The sequence below is a fragment of the Macadamia integrifolia genome, chromosome 7 (genome assembly GCF_013358625.1).
Source record: "Macadamia integrifolia cultivar HAES 741 chromosome 7, SCU_Mint_v3, whole genome shotgun sequence".
Classification (NCBI taxonomy): Eukaryota; Viridiplantae; Streptophyta; class Magnoliopsida; order Proteales; family Proteaceae; genus Macadamia; species Macadamia integrifolia.
This window is the reverse complement of record NC_056563.1, coordinates 5,101,501-5,115,788: the sequence shown is the minus strand read 5'-3', so window position 1 is coordinate 5,115,788 and position 14,288 is coordinate 5,101,501.

Sequence of the window (14,288 nt, the reverse complement as noted above, 5' to 3'; positions counted from 1 at the left end):
CTTAGAGAAACCGAAACCCTAATACCAACGGTGAGATTCTGGACATGAAATCATCGAGGAACGGTTTGGATCAAAGTAGATGTTATCTGGGACCCTATAAATCCAGTTTGTTCAGAACCTAGGAGAGATCAAGGGAGCTGAATAGAGAGAGAGAGAGAGAAACAGAGATGAGCTCTTGTCGTTCGACGATTTATCAGAAGATAGCTAGTAGAGGAATTCTGCAAGGATCCCATTCTGCATGTTAGTTCCTGGTAAATCGTTGACACGATTAGAGCTTAATTCTGATGCGAGAGAAGAGTATCAGGATCAAGATCAGTAGAGCAGTATATGTTTGAGTTCCTTGACTTCCTTCCCGACATTGCTCCTGCTTTGATGAATCATTGTCGTCCACTGGTTATCTGTTAGAATTTTCGATTTATATGTTTTGTTATGTACCCATATCTCCATTGGACCTTCTCCAGGTCCTTTTCCTTTTTTGGGTTTGTTGAAATCACCGTGCAGGTCCCAATCCGTATCGAACCCAGTTGGATTTTCTACTTCCATGAGAACAGCTGCTGCAAGTAACGGATGGAAACATGTACATGAGAGTGGCCAGATATCATCGTCATCATCACTAGCTCTCTAATCTTGTTCAATCTCAAATGAAATTTTTGAATTGTTTAGGATTAATTTTCTTTATTTTAATATTTTTAGGGATCCTCGCCACTCTACGTAGGTAAGCCAGAATCATGAGAAACCCTAGAGTTCTACGTGAGAACGAAGTAAGATTTCAGTAGTCAGTACAACGTTACCTGTGGACCCTACACCAATCTCTCCTTGTTAATACGTTATCCATGATTCGTCACTCGCATGACGTCATCCCACCATTGGTGTGAGTCCAGAACTAGCCGCCATGAGTCAACTGTAGTAGCCATGAGTCAATTGACCCTACGAGTGGCCTTAGAGAAAGTGTAGTAGCCCTAATACGAACGGTGAGATTTTGAACATGAAATCTTATATAAACGGTCTGGATCAAAGTAGATGTCATTTGAGACCCCATAAATCCAGCTTTGTTCAGAACCCAAATCCACATAGACAGATACAGGGGAGGGGACTGAATATAGCACAGAAAGAGATAGAAGAGAAACAAGTGTTGGAGACGGAGATGAGCTCTTGTTGGTCAGCGATTCATCAAGAGTGGACGAGTTCCCCAAGGATTTTGCGTGTTAGCTCCTGGTAAATCGCTGATCCAATTAGAGCTTAATTCTGATCCGAGAAAGTAAGAAGGATCTGGGTTGCGACATCCTATTCTGTTTTTTATTCTTTACTTCCTTCTTTATATTGTCTGCTTGGGTGCTTGCTTTGATGAATCGTTATTCTCTGTCTTTTCAAACAAAGAAGACTTTGATTTGTATTCTATTACAATAAGGTTGAACTTTACCACTTTGGTGGATTCCACCCAATCTTATTGTAATAGTCTACAAATTCATTCCGGTAGCTAAAAGTGGGATTGTTTAAGCATGAATAAAAATATTCATAAACAAAAGCATGAACTACATTACCAAGAATAACCAAGTTCATATTCTGATATGCAAGTAATCTATGAGTTGATTTTCTTTTATTTATTCCAATTAATAGAAAAATCATAAAGAATCATTAACCACCTATACTTGTAACTTATACAAAACAAATCATAAAAGTTGATCAAAACTAGACTCGTAATATATCAAAACGAAGAGCACGAAAAACTAGACTCAACGCAAAAATTAGGGTGAAAAATTATTCACCGTTTGCCTGTACGAGCCATTTGAAGTTGCAGAACTAAAAATAGATCAAAATCAATCTAGTTTCCCAAACCAACCGGTTTGCCCAACCGGCCTAATCCGGTTCAGGCATATTGATTCCAGGTCAAAATCCGAGTCAATTGGTCAACGATCCAGTCAACCTTTGACCGAGTCAAAAAGAGTTGGTCATGAGTTGACCCACTGCACCCCGGGTTAACTCGGTAGGGTTTCCGAGGTGACCCGGCGATGACTGGCCACCTTTTTTTTTTTTTTTTTGAATTTTAAAAAAAAAATTTCTCTCTCCTCCGGTAGCCGGTTTTTGGCGGCGCATGCTAGTGCGTCCGGAGGTTTCCAGTGACTTGCGGCATATCGTCGCAACCGTCTTTTCGTGCTCTACAACTTTCGTGAAGAAATTTTTCCCATATAGGATCTTTAAGTAATGATAAAATTATGATTTTCATGATTTGGGACACAAACCCTATACAAAATCAATTTTCCTTGATTCTAACACTGTAAGGGTTGGCTCTGATACCAATTGTTGGGGATTTTTTACCATATTAAACATATGAATAACCCTATAGTGTTTAGAATACAAGAATCATCAACCAATCATAAAAGATTAATCATAGGTGTAGTCCCTAAACCAAGAACAATAAAGTATCCCATCTTAAAATACATAACCATATAGATTTATCATATCTATAATAATCAATGGGACAACCATGACATGAACCATAAATGAGAATAAAGAAGTACCTGTGTCTCATGAACATAGATCATGAACCTCTGTCTCATGTGGTTAAACATTACTCCCATGAAGATGACAATGACGAACTATGCAAGTGGAGTCCTTCTACTGAGATCTTCTGCAGCCTCTTACTCTAGGGTTTCTTTTCTTTCTGTGCACTTGCTCTTGTGAGAAAGCCGTGCTCCCAAAACCAATAAGGCATTAAGTAAAGTAATGGCTGCAGGGACCGTCAGTATTCTATTTATAATCGAATCCCTAAAACCCTATTCCACTCTCACAATAGCTAGGAGTTTCCTAATCAGAGTGGGTCTATAATTGCTTGGGCCCAATGGATCAATCGGTATCATGAACTTCATCATACATTACTTTGTTCTAGCGTAACTGAGTTCAGTTTTAGAGAGTCGATTTCCCTTTTCTTCCTGTTTCTTCCCCAAATTATGGGATTGAGTCTACCTATCCTAGGCGAAGCTAGCCCTAGGTTTTTGGTCGTTGGAACCATTCCAACTGAGAGGACTTCATTTAAAATCCCAGAAACAATCATTACTTTCAATTTCAGAAACCTGTTTTTAATTTAATGATTGCTGGTTGGAGTTTCTATGGCTTGGGTTTGACAGAGTTAAGGTTTAATTCTTAAATTTCTTTTAGATTTGGAGCCCTGGTTGAGAGAGACTGGACCGCTTATATTAATTGTATGGCCTAGGAATATAGAAGAAACCTAAATCTGTCAATCATCCACCCATTATATGAAAAACTAATTTCATTTAAAATATCAATATTTCTGAATGAGTCTGTTTAGGTCGTGATGATTTCAATTCCTGTTGTGTTTAGAAGTATGCTTAATAAATTAGGATGAGGAAATTGCAGTGACCTTCCTTGGAGACTTTGATAATGTCTCGGCACCTCAAGTTGTACTAAGTCCACTCCGTTAGTGGTTAGACATTAAGTGATGATATAACCGGTTTCTAGTTTTTGAAATGGCTAAATTACCCTTAAAATGATAAACTTACATATCTACCCTTCTCTCCATTAACTCAAATTCTAGCTACTCTCAGTTAACCCCTCTTCTCCCCCATCTCTAAATGAAAGCACTAACATCCTTGGCCACTATCACAGCACCAGCTCCATCTCTAGTAATCAATTTGCAGGTGATGAGAGAAACTCGGACTTTGGGACTCAGCATTGTTCTCTTGATAGAAAATATATACGCAATACATCGCATGGAGATTAGATAAGCATGCAATATAATTACTTTGCGTACATGAACGGTATACCTGAATCCATGACTGAGGTGAGGTAGAACAATGCAACACGAACGTCATTGTTGGTCTGGTCTACCCTCTTTCCCTTTTCACTTTAGGTTCCTATCGTCATTCACTTAATGGGCCAGTGATAACTATTTATAGGGGTGAGGGTAAGGACCAACCCTGTAATCAAATTAGGGTTTCCTTCCCATTAAGGAAATAATACCTTAGGTTCACACATAGTAGTATATATTTCATACCATTAAGGTGTGCTAATAAAATCCAATATCTCTATAGAGATCACTAACCAATATTGGATCATTTCTGCTTACTCCATCTGTAGTCAAAACCACTAAACCGATTTTGAAACTAATCTTGGACTATGCTAGCCCACCTAATTGAAAGTCTTACATTCTCTCACTTGGGCAGCATGTCACAAGTTTTAGATTTTAAAATTTATTTAAAACGACTCTCCGGTTTAGATAAACTGAATGTGGCCACAAACAAAACAGTGTTGAATAGTGTGCACCTTAAACCAAATGCCTTGGTTCGAATGAGAATTACAAACAGCCAACCGTATTGATCATCACATCTAAAGCGATATGAGTCCAAACACTTCAAAGTACTCATAACATCACCGACTTGGGCTGAACGGTATGAAAGTGTGGTATAGAAATAACATGCAATAGTGATCATCATGTCTATTTCCAAATTGGTCTTGGCTCGAAAACCAAATAAGCCCTATGAGATAGATACCGAAAATCTCATTAACTACAAGCATCTCTCAAATGCTCAAGCTTCAATCAAAGAAGCTCATTAGGACTGGGTCTGGATGTCCCAAAACATTAACATTAGACCTCAATCAATCGAGGCTTTACTAGCGACTGGATGTGTGTGTATTGATTGGAATCTCAGATACTGAATGAGATAAATACACCACATATAGCCTCAATTTTCTATAGAAGGCAAATAAACAAGTATATATATAATATAAGCAATTGTCCATAATAAAGATGCATGTATATTCTTGAAAACAATAATAATGCATCATAAATACAAAAAACAAATTTAAAGTCAGATGCAAATTTATATGAGCAAAGCTACCACTAATAAAATACATCAAAAGAACTAACAAGTCCCTTATCAGTGACATGCTCTTGGAAAAATTTTGGAATCAAGCCCTTAACTATTTGATAAATAATTATTTTATATGTAGTAATGTAGTTCTACAAAAATTTATGTTTCATAAGCTTATTTCCAGTGATATCTAGATAAACCTATTTGATTCTTCCCACTTTTCATAAAGAACCTTCGTTTGAACAAAATTGCAACCAATGGTTTAGGAGGTACATCAATCTAAGATTAAAACCCATTATCATAATAGTTAAAGAAATATTAAAGGATTAGTTTCATTCCTCAAAATTGGAGTCATTCAAGATTTTAATAGAAAAAAGCTAGGAAGTCAAAGCTGGCAAATATAATCATAAATATTTATCAAAATATACAATATATGCAAGAAACAAAAGGCATATTAACATCCCAACAATATAATTAAATCTGACTAATTGGGTCATTAATCAGATTTATCCCAGTATTGTTTTCAATAGCTGCAAGAAAACACAACTAGGGAAAAATCCGATGTCATTGGGGTCACAACTGTGGTGGCAAGATCACCCAACAAGTAATAGAATCTTTCATATGCAAGGTGAGGCGCTCGAAACAACACCACTCTGAAGATTCTGTTACCTATGGTGGCAAGACAAGAACCTCCAAAGCTATGAAGCCCAAAATGTCACCTTCACACTATCAAGCGAAACCGACCAAATGAAAACTCACCTGTGGTGGCAAGAGCACATCATTCGTCATATAGTCTCCTTCACTGCAACCCATCCCAAATAGTCAATATTAATTTCACAATCTTAATAACTAGCCCATTAAGAGGAAGCGTAATTACTAAAATTATGAAAACCTATAGACTTGGATTGCTACCAAATGCCCGTGGGTTTAGATTTGGGTGCAGACAACAAGATGAGCTATTTCAATATTAAAAAAATATATTCAATATAAGCCCACAAAAGCAATACATTGTAAACCTTAATAGTCAATATGGTAACACCATAATTTAGCAGTTATCAAAGTGAGTACATTTTTAGTATGACAGTTTAGTACTTTCAACCATTACTATAAATGAAATCTAAGTATGGCAGTTTCATAGTGAGTACTAAATATTGAAGTTCATAACATTTGTTCATGATAGCAAAATATATGAAATATAATACCTTATTAATTCATAATGTATTTGATTTAAGAAGTTGTATACAAGTATGATCTTGAAGCCCAAATGACTTTAATATCTAATATAAATATTTGCCTATAAACTTTGAAGTCAATCACAATAAAGCCTTATAATTTCTTTTAAGTCAAAAAATTTTCTAGCTAACTTATAAACCAAAACAACAATAAGCTCTTAACAAATAAAGGTAATGTGAGTTTAGATCCATAATAAGTGTAAACAACTTCATAGGGTTTATACCAATAAGCTACTAAAACTTTAATGTGCTCATTTAAATTATTCAAGTACGATATATTTATTTTATTTCGATGAATTTTCAATAAAATTGGACTTTAACAAAAGTACACATAAGACATATAAATTCAAAGAAATATTACTTAAACAGCGCACTTATGATATTTTGAATTATAATTGGGTGTCAAAACTCATAATTATATGTCTCATGACGAAACCTGATGTCACGGACGATAAATATAACATCTAAGAAAACATCGAAATACGCCATATTGTCTTAAAATTCATGAAACGACAAGTGTAGTGTACATAATAAAACATGTATAATGCATCTATCACCCTTAATAGGATAATAATTTATTCTCTCACTAATACAAGAGAGTGGGACTAGATGACCTAATAAAAGTTCCAGTTATAAGAATAAACATCAGTTTATATTAAAATTAGATCTAACTGTTGGCTTAAACAAACAGGGCCAAAAAGTCAATAGTATAAACATGTTTCAGAAGTCATTTCAATAAATCAAAATCAAATGATTTTTGATTTCACTTGCATTAATTGTTTATGTTCTATCCAATTATTATACTACAAAACTGGATTTTATTAAAATTATAATGAAAATAGTTAATAAATCATCAACATATATAAGCAACGTAGGATGATCTTATAGCATAACATCTCAAATGTGAGTATAAGTATCAACAACATTAATATTAATCTTTAATATGTCAACTCTACTCACAAAGGATTTTCACTAAAACTCATTTAGTTATAAAAGTCATAAGATTTCATAATTGAAAACCCATGATGAATAGACTACACCAATAACAAAGTTCAACTTTGTGAGATTCACATACATTCACTGTAATGACTATATCATTCAAGAGTCATAACTCAAATTGTATCCTTATGTTTTAGGTTAAGAATGCACTAGTCCTCTTGTAAATTTACATTTACGATAAAAAGAACAAAAACTTTTTTAGGTCCCTTCACCTTTGGGCTTAGAAACCTCTAGGTTATTATCATTTTTTTCAACTTTGGTGGCATCACCTTTGAACAAATGTCACCTACTATGCTACCCTAGGAAAAACCATAGAAGAATAAGATATGTCACTTTGATGGAATCCAGCTCAACCTTTCATGGTTCCATAGAAATGCATTATGCAGCTAATCATGTGCGGAAGCTTACACCCAGTTTAATTCCAACATATTTATTCATCATAGGGTATTCCAAGTATGACATGTAAACACAAAATGCCATTGATTTTCTACCCTTGTCATTCATAAATAATTTTTGAATATCATGGTAATGATAAACCAATGTAAAAACATTCATAAATATAAATACAATTTCGAAGTTGTTTTGGAACAAAGACAGAACATTACAAATGTTTCAAAATAGTTCTGAATTTTATCCTCCCACTGGTCAAACCATATAAACAATACAAAGTACATGTAACCCAATCAATTTCTATTTAATAAAATAAAGTAAATAAACCACATGCTTACGGTCTACAGACCGTTTCTGTTTGGCCTCAAATATGTAAGATAATAACCACACAATGCATTAATAATGTATGCCACTTTTATAATTTCATGTTATCACTACAGTGAGATGTAGGTGCATGTTAACATCACATCTATTTACATATGGTTTTCAGAACTATATTGCCATGATCACAACCAAAACTCAAAACCAATGGCAACTATCATAATCAGGTTTAAAAATAATAATAATAATTCCAATAATTAAACCAAAACCAAATGATTCCAAACTACACTTTTATAAACAATTTAGGTCTTATCTATTTATATGGTTTCACAATTGGGTTTCATTAAAATTGTAAAATAAGTAGTTAACTCACTCCCAATTTATAAACCCAAGCTTTAGATTTAAGAAACCCAAAACTTGGCCATAGGGCCCCATTTGCCTTCTGGAGACCCAATGCACATCAAATCTGGTAGAAACTAGGAAATACACATCAATATTGCTATCTCTCATATTTCCATTAATTATGAGTTAACAAGTTTAAATATACTAATAACAATATAAATAGGCTCATCTATATATAATATTAAAATTAAGCCCAAAAGAAACAACTATAGTCACAAAAGCCCACAAAGAACAAGGTATAAAGAAAACTAGAGGATGTTTTTCCATCCTCCTCCATCTCCTTGTTTCATCAGTCCGTGCACTATGGCCCTGAATAAGAAGTTTTTTAGAAGAAAAAAAAAACCTTTTAAAAAGATGCTAACATCACTGAAGACAATAAGAAAAACTTTACCTTTCAAAAGCAAACACTTCCCTCTTATAAATGCTCTCATGTACATCAGAATATGCTACTGGAAAGAAACAGCCACCTGTTTCATCAATCCAAGCAATTGGCTGTTGTGAGCCTGTGTTTAGATCAACTTGAACCATGTCCATAAAATTTAGCAATAAACGACCCTTGAAGTCAACTTCAATTGCTGCCTTCTTTTCCTGAAAATCCATTTTTTTTTACCAACTGAAGAAATTCCTCTGGACAATCAGTCCATTCACCATTGTGGTGAGACGTTGAGGCAACCCACTCATTAAAATTTAAATAATTTTTTTTTTTTTTTATAGCAAATCTGTTAAAATTAGCGCCAGATTCGTTCTTGCATCCATTTGACCTCACCCGCTTGCAAAGCTTGTTGGATAGAGAATCAAAGGCGGTGCGTTGATGATTCTTTAAGTATTAAACATATGAATAACCCTATAGTGTTTAGAATACAAGAATCATCAACCAATCATAAAAGATTAATCATAGGTGTAGTCCCTAAACCAAGAACAATAAAGTATCTCATCTTAAAATACATAACCATATAGATTTACCATATCTATAATAATCAATGGTACAACCATGACATGAACCATAAATGGGAATAAAGAAATACCTGTGTCCCATGAACATAGATCATGAACCTCTGTCCCATGTGGTTAAACATTACTCCCATGAAGATGACAATGACGAACTACGCAAGTGGAGTCCTTCTACTGAGATCTTCTGCAGCATCTTACTCTAGGGTTTCCTTTCTTTCTGTGCACTTGCTCTTGTGAGAAAGCCGTGCTCCCAAAACCAATAAGGCATTAAGTAAAGTAATGGTTGCAGGGACTGTCAGCATTCTATTTATAATAGAATCCCCAAAACCCTATTCCACTCTCACAATAGAAAGAAGTTTCCTAATCAGAGTGGGTCTATAATTGCTTGAGCCCAATGGATCAATCGGTATCAGTTAAGCCCACATAAAAATCCTAACACGGTGCACTGTCGCAACTCTGTACGAGCAGCTCCAGTGAAACTTGTTTCACACAGGGATGCTCGCTTTCTCTTCAAGTCAACCCATATTCTATGACCATTACAAAATACCTTCCCCCCCCCCCCTTTTTTTTTCTAAGGAAAACTTCCTACATTTTAATATAATTTCCCTTTTTAAATAATGGAAAAATCAAGAGGGGAATATTCCCTCTCTCTCCCCAAAAAATGAGAACACCTTCAGTTCCTACAACTCAAAACACAGAAAATTATATCGGCGGTTGCCAGTTGCTGCAGGTCCCCAATTATCCAGTGAAACTCGTGCAATATCCGCGATTTGAAGGCCGCCATTAGATGCCAAAACAAAAAATAATAAATAATAAAAAAGACTGCGACCAAGAATTTATATATATATATATATTTTTTTTTTTTTTTTTAAATTGTTTTTGGCTATTCAATCACAGCTCATGGCGGCTTAATACAGTGGTAGCTAGCTATGAAACTTATGGAAAATAGCGAGCATAACCCAGTGATCAAAACATAATGCCCCGATGCCCGTGTAATTTTACTGAAACATTTTGATTCTGAACAACACCTTGTGGGTTTCAAGGTTTAAAACCCTCTTCAACTACGACCAACACGGGTAATTACAAACCATGCAAAGATCATCGAAAGATGATCAAACTTTGGCGACCAAGATGGAGGGGTCCAGTGGCCTAAAAACCATACAAATTTTAACCCATTTTTTGCCAAAACTAGTCTCTGCACCCTTACCTTTTCTCCTTTTCTCCTTTTCTCCTTTTCTCCTCTTGTTTTGTTTTATTTTTGTATATTTACATATCTGAAAAAAAAAAAAAAAAAAAAAAAAGACAACAACAACAATAAAGCCAAGTCGTCAGGACTCTGCGGTGATCTAAAGGCAGAGGCAATACCAAATATATATCAACTGCAGTCATGTCTTCGGGCATGGCCAAAACCGAGGATTATTTTATTATTATTAAAAATCATCCAATACATGCATGACCATAATGATAAAAAAAAAAAAAAAAAAAAATACTATGCAGTCCATCGATCTCCATGATAGGCTCTGATACAATTGACAGAAAATATATGCACAATACATCACATGGAGATCAGATAAGCATGTAATATAATTACTATGGGTACATAAACGGCATACCTGAATCCATGACTGAGGTGAGGTAGAACAATCCCTCGTTTTCACGAATATCGTTGTTAGTCTGGTCTATCATTTTTTTCCCTTTTTCACTTTAGGTTTCTGTCATCATTCACTTAATGAGTCAGTGATAACTATTTGTAGGGATGTGAATAGGGACCAAACCCTGTGATGAAATTAAGGTTTCCTTCCTATTAAGAAAATAATACCTGAGGTCCACACATAGTAGTATATATTTCATATCATTAAGGTGTGCTAATAAAATCCAATATCTCCATAGAGATTACTTATCAATATTGGATCTTTTTTGTTTACTCCATCTATAGTCAACACCACTAAATCGATTTTAGGATTAATCTTACTAGCCCACCTAATTGGAAATCTTACATACCTCTCTCTCTCTCCTATAAAATGTCTCTGAGCAACCATTAAGAAAACCCAATAGCTAAGCTAGGAAGCTTGGCTTGATAGAACTGGAACGATTGTTTTCGAGCTCTGGATTGGACTGGAGGCGACCGATGAAGCTTGTGGAGTTAAGGGTGATGGTGGTAAGATCTGTGGTGGTGGTAGTGGTAGAGAGGGATCACACGGTAGAGATGGAAATGGTGGATCTGGATTTTCAGGTTCTAATCATGGGAATGATAGAATTGATGTTTATTATCAGAAGATGATCGAAGCCAATCCCGGCAACGCTCTGCTCCTTAAAAATTATGCGAAGTTCTTGAAAGAGGTAACAATTCAAGGGCATCATTACCGGCCTTCGCCTTGGCCGATTGCGTCTCTCTGGCACGACGAAATCGACGCCCTCCACGAGATTCCCAGAATTTGTTGTCTCGCTTCCTCAATAACGAATTCATTGGGCCCCATCCCCGAGTTCAATCACCTCGGTGCTCTTAAGACTATCTACTTGTCTGGCAATAGTTTTTCCAGAGATATCCACCTAATTTCTTCTCCACGATAGGGTCTTTGAAGAAGATTTGGCTTTCCCAGAATGCATTCACAGGGGAAATCCCATCGTTCCTCACCTTTATTCCCCAACCTATTGAGATTCATCTCGAGTACATTCAATTCTCAGGTTCCGTCCCACCCATCAAACAGACAAGTCTGAAATCGTTCAACACCTCTACCAAGAGACTCAAGACTATAGGCAAAGAAGTTTAATAACTATAGCAAATAGAAATTTGAGTAGGAAACAAAGAATAAATTAAAGAAAAATTCTACTTGCTATATATTAATGACTAAAAATATTGAACAGTGTTAATATTAGGTTGAGTTGGCTCCTCTCCTGAACGATGATTCACCTCATTTTCCATGCCTCTGTCCAAGAATACGTGGATCTCGAAAAGAAAGCAGTCGGATCTTGAACCCAAGGAATGCACAGATCCTCTTGTCATTATTTTCATTAGACTATTTCATATAATAGTTCTTAAAAGTACAAGATTTGGTTTTTCTTAATAGAACCTAAGCCCACTAAACACATGGCCCTAACCCACCCAAAGATTTAGGCCTACACATGGACTTCAAAGGAACCAAAAATCATTTTGGAGAATTAATTATCCATAGAACCTTCCCTAAACTTGGTGTTAATGGAATCCAACTTTTGTCTCATTGGAATAGGAAACAAAAAATAATTCATCCAATAAATTGGGATAGGGTACGGTTCTACCAACTTGGAACAAAAAAAAAAAGAAGGTATTTTCCAATTACTACATTTGTTTTGAACTCTTTCAAAAACAAATTTGCAAGCATAAAGCATTAGGCCGTGCATTAGTTGAAGGATTCTCTAAATAGACAGACCCAACCTCAATACTACGGACCTCAAGCATCTGTAACCCATACTTTGACTTTCAACTGAAGTTGATTTGCTAAAAAGGACATTATTTTCTGTCAAAGTTTATCTGATGGCTAAAGAGATCTTGAAAGAGATTAAGAACAACTATTATAGTAAAAATATCATCTCTAGAAGATTTGCAAAAACAAATTTATCATCAACAAATTAACAATAAATGAGAACTCAGGGGCAGATCTTCCCATCTTTAAACCATTAGAAAGATAAAGGTGCATGGTACACATTAGGGGTGTAAGTTTGGCATTGACGGTCCGAATTCATCCTGAGTCCAAACAAGGCCTAGGCTAAGATTTTTGACCCTAACGTCAGTTTAGGGTTGAAAAACACTGATCCTAGGTCAGGGTTGGGTCGGGCTTGGGTTGAAGCTTAGGCCCGACCCTGATTTATATAATATAATTTAAGGCTATCATCTTATTATTTTATTCATAATAATGTAATTTGGGTCACTGATTCTTATGTTTAGGTGTCTTGAACATCTAAGTTTGCATTAATGATTTGATCTACTACCATTTCTTTATTCTTCCTTTTCTTTTTTTAATGCATAAGACACAAAATGACAAAAAGATGAACAATAAGGTTAGCCTAACCTTGTAAAAATCAAGGCCAACCCGACCCAACCCAACTAGATAATTAGGGTCAATTAGAGCATAATTGAGTTGGGCCAAGGCATGAGCCCGCTAGGATTGAGTTTTGGGAACCTAAGGTTAAACCGACACCATTTCATACCTAGCACACAGTTAACATCCTACACTAAAGCCCTCCATTGCAATGATGAACAAGTATTGACTAAGGGGCAACTTTGCCTAATACTCCTAGATGGTTAAAAGGCCAAAACAACGACTAAACATCTTAATAAAAAAGAGCAAGAAGAAAGTATTTTACAGGTTTTATCACACCAATAACATGAAGACGCAAGATAATCAAAAATATCCTCCAAATAACCCATTCTAAATGATCTATGCCTTAGACGTATCCAATTTTATAGCAGCCCACCCTCACTTTCCATTATGGAGATTTTCTTACATGATTTTTTTTTTTTTTTTTTTTTGGGTAAAATCTTAAATGAAATATTTTATGAGTTATAATAGTATTATCACAAATTTTTCTTCAAGAAATATAGCAGCTTGGAATAGAAAAATAAAACGGGGAAGAATGAATATTAGTCTATTAACTAACAATTTAGCAATAATCATATCAACCACTGGGCATAGACTTAAAGATCTACACTTATCCACATATACAGACTTTTCTTAGGACCTAAAAATACTAAGATAAGATTTACACCAACGGCAAAGAAATGGTCTAGAAAAATCAACAACCAAAGAAGCAATATCAGCTTCAACAAAATATCAAACGCTTGTGATGCAAAAAAGGTAGAACAATAACTGAGAGACCTTCTTTCCCCAGTCGAGAAAACCCCTCAATTAGCCATGCAAATAATCCAAAACCTTAGATCAAATATGCCACCCAAAGCATTGATATAACTTGTTAAGGTGTACCCACCTGTTGGTTTTCCAGATGGTTAGGGCGAACTGGAGATTGTGTGGATTAGGCACACGATCTCAGGTTCGATTCTCCATCTGTGCATTTGCGATTTAAGTGAAGATCATGGCGGTGGATTATTGTGCTAGTTTCCCCGAGGATTAGTCAAGGTGCGCTTAAGCTAGCTCAGCCACCTTGGTTAATAAAAAAAAAAAAAAAAAAA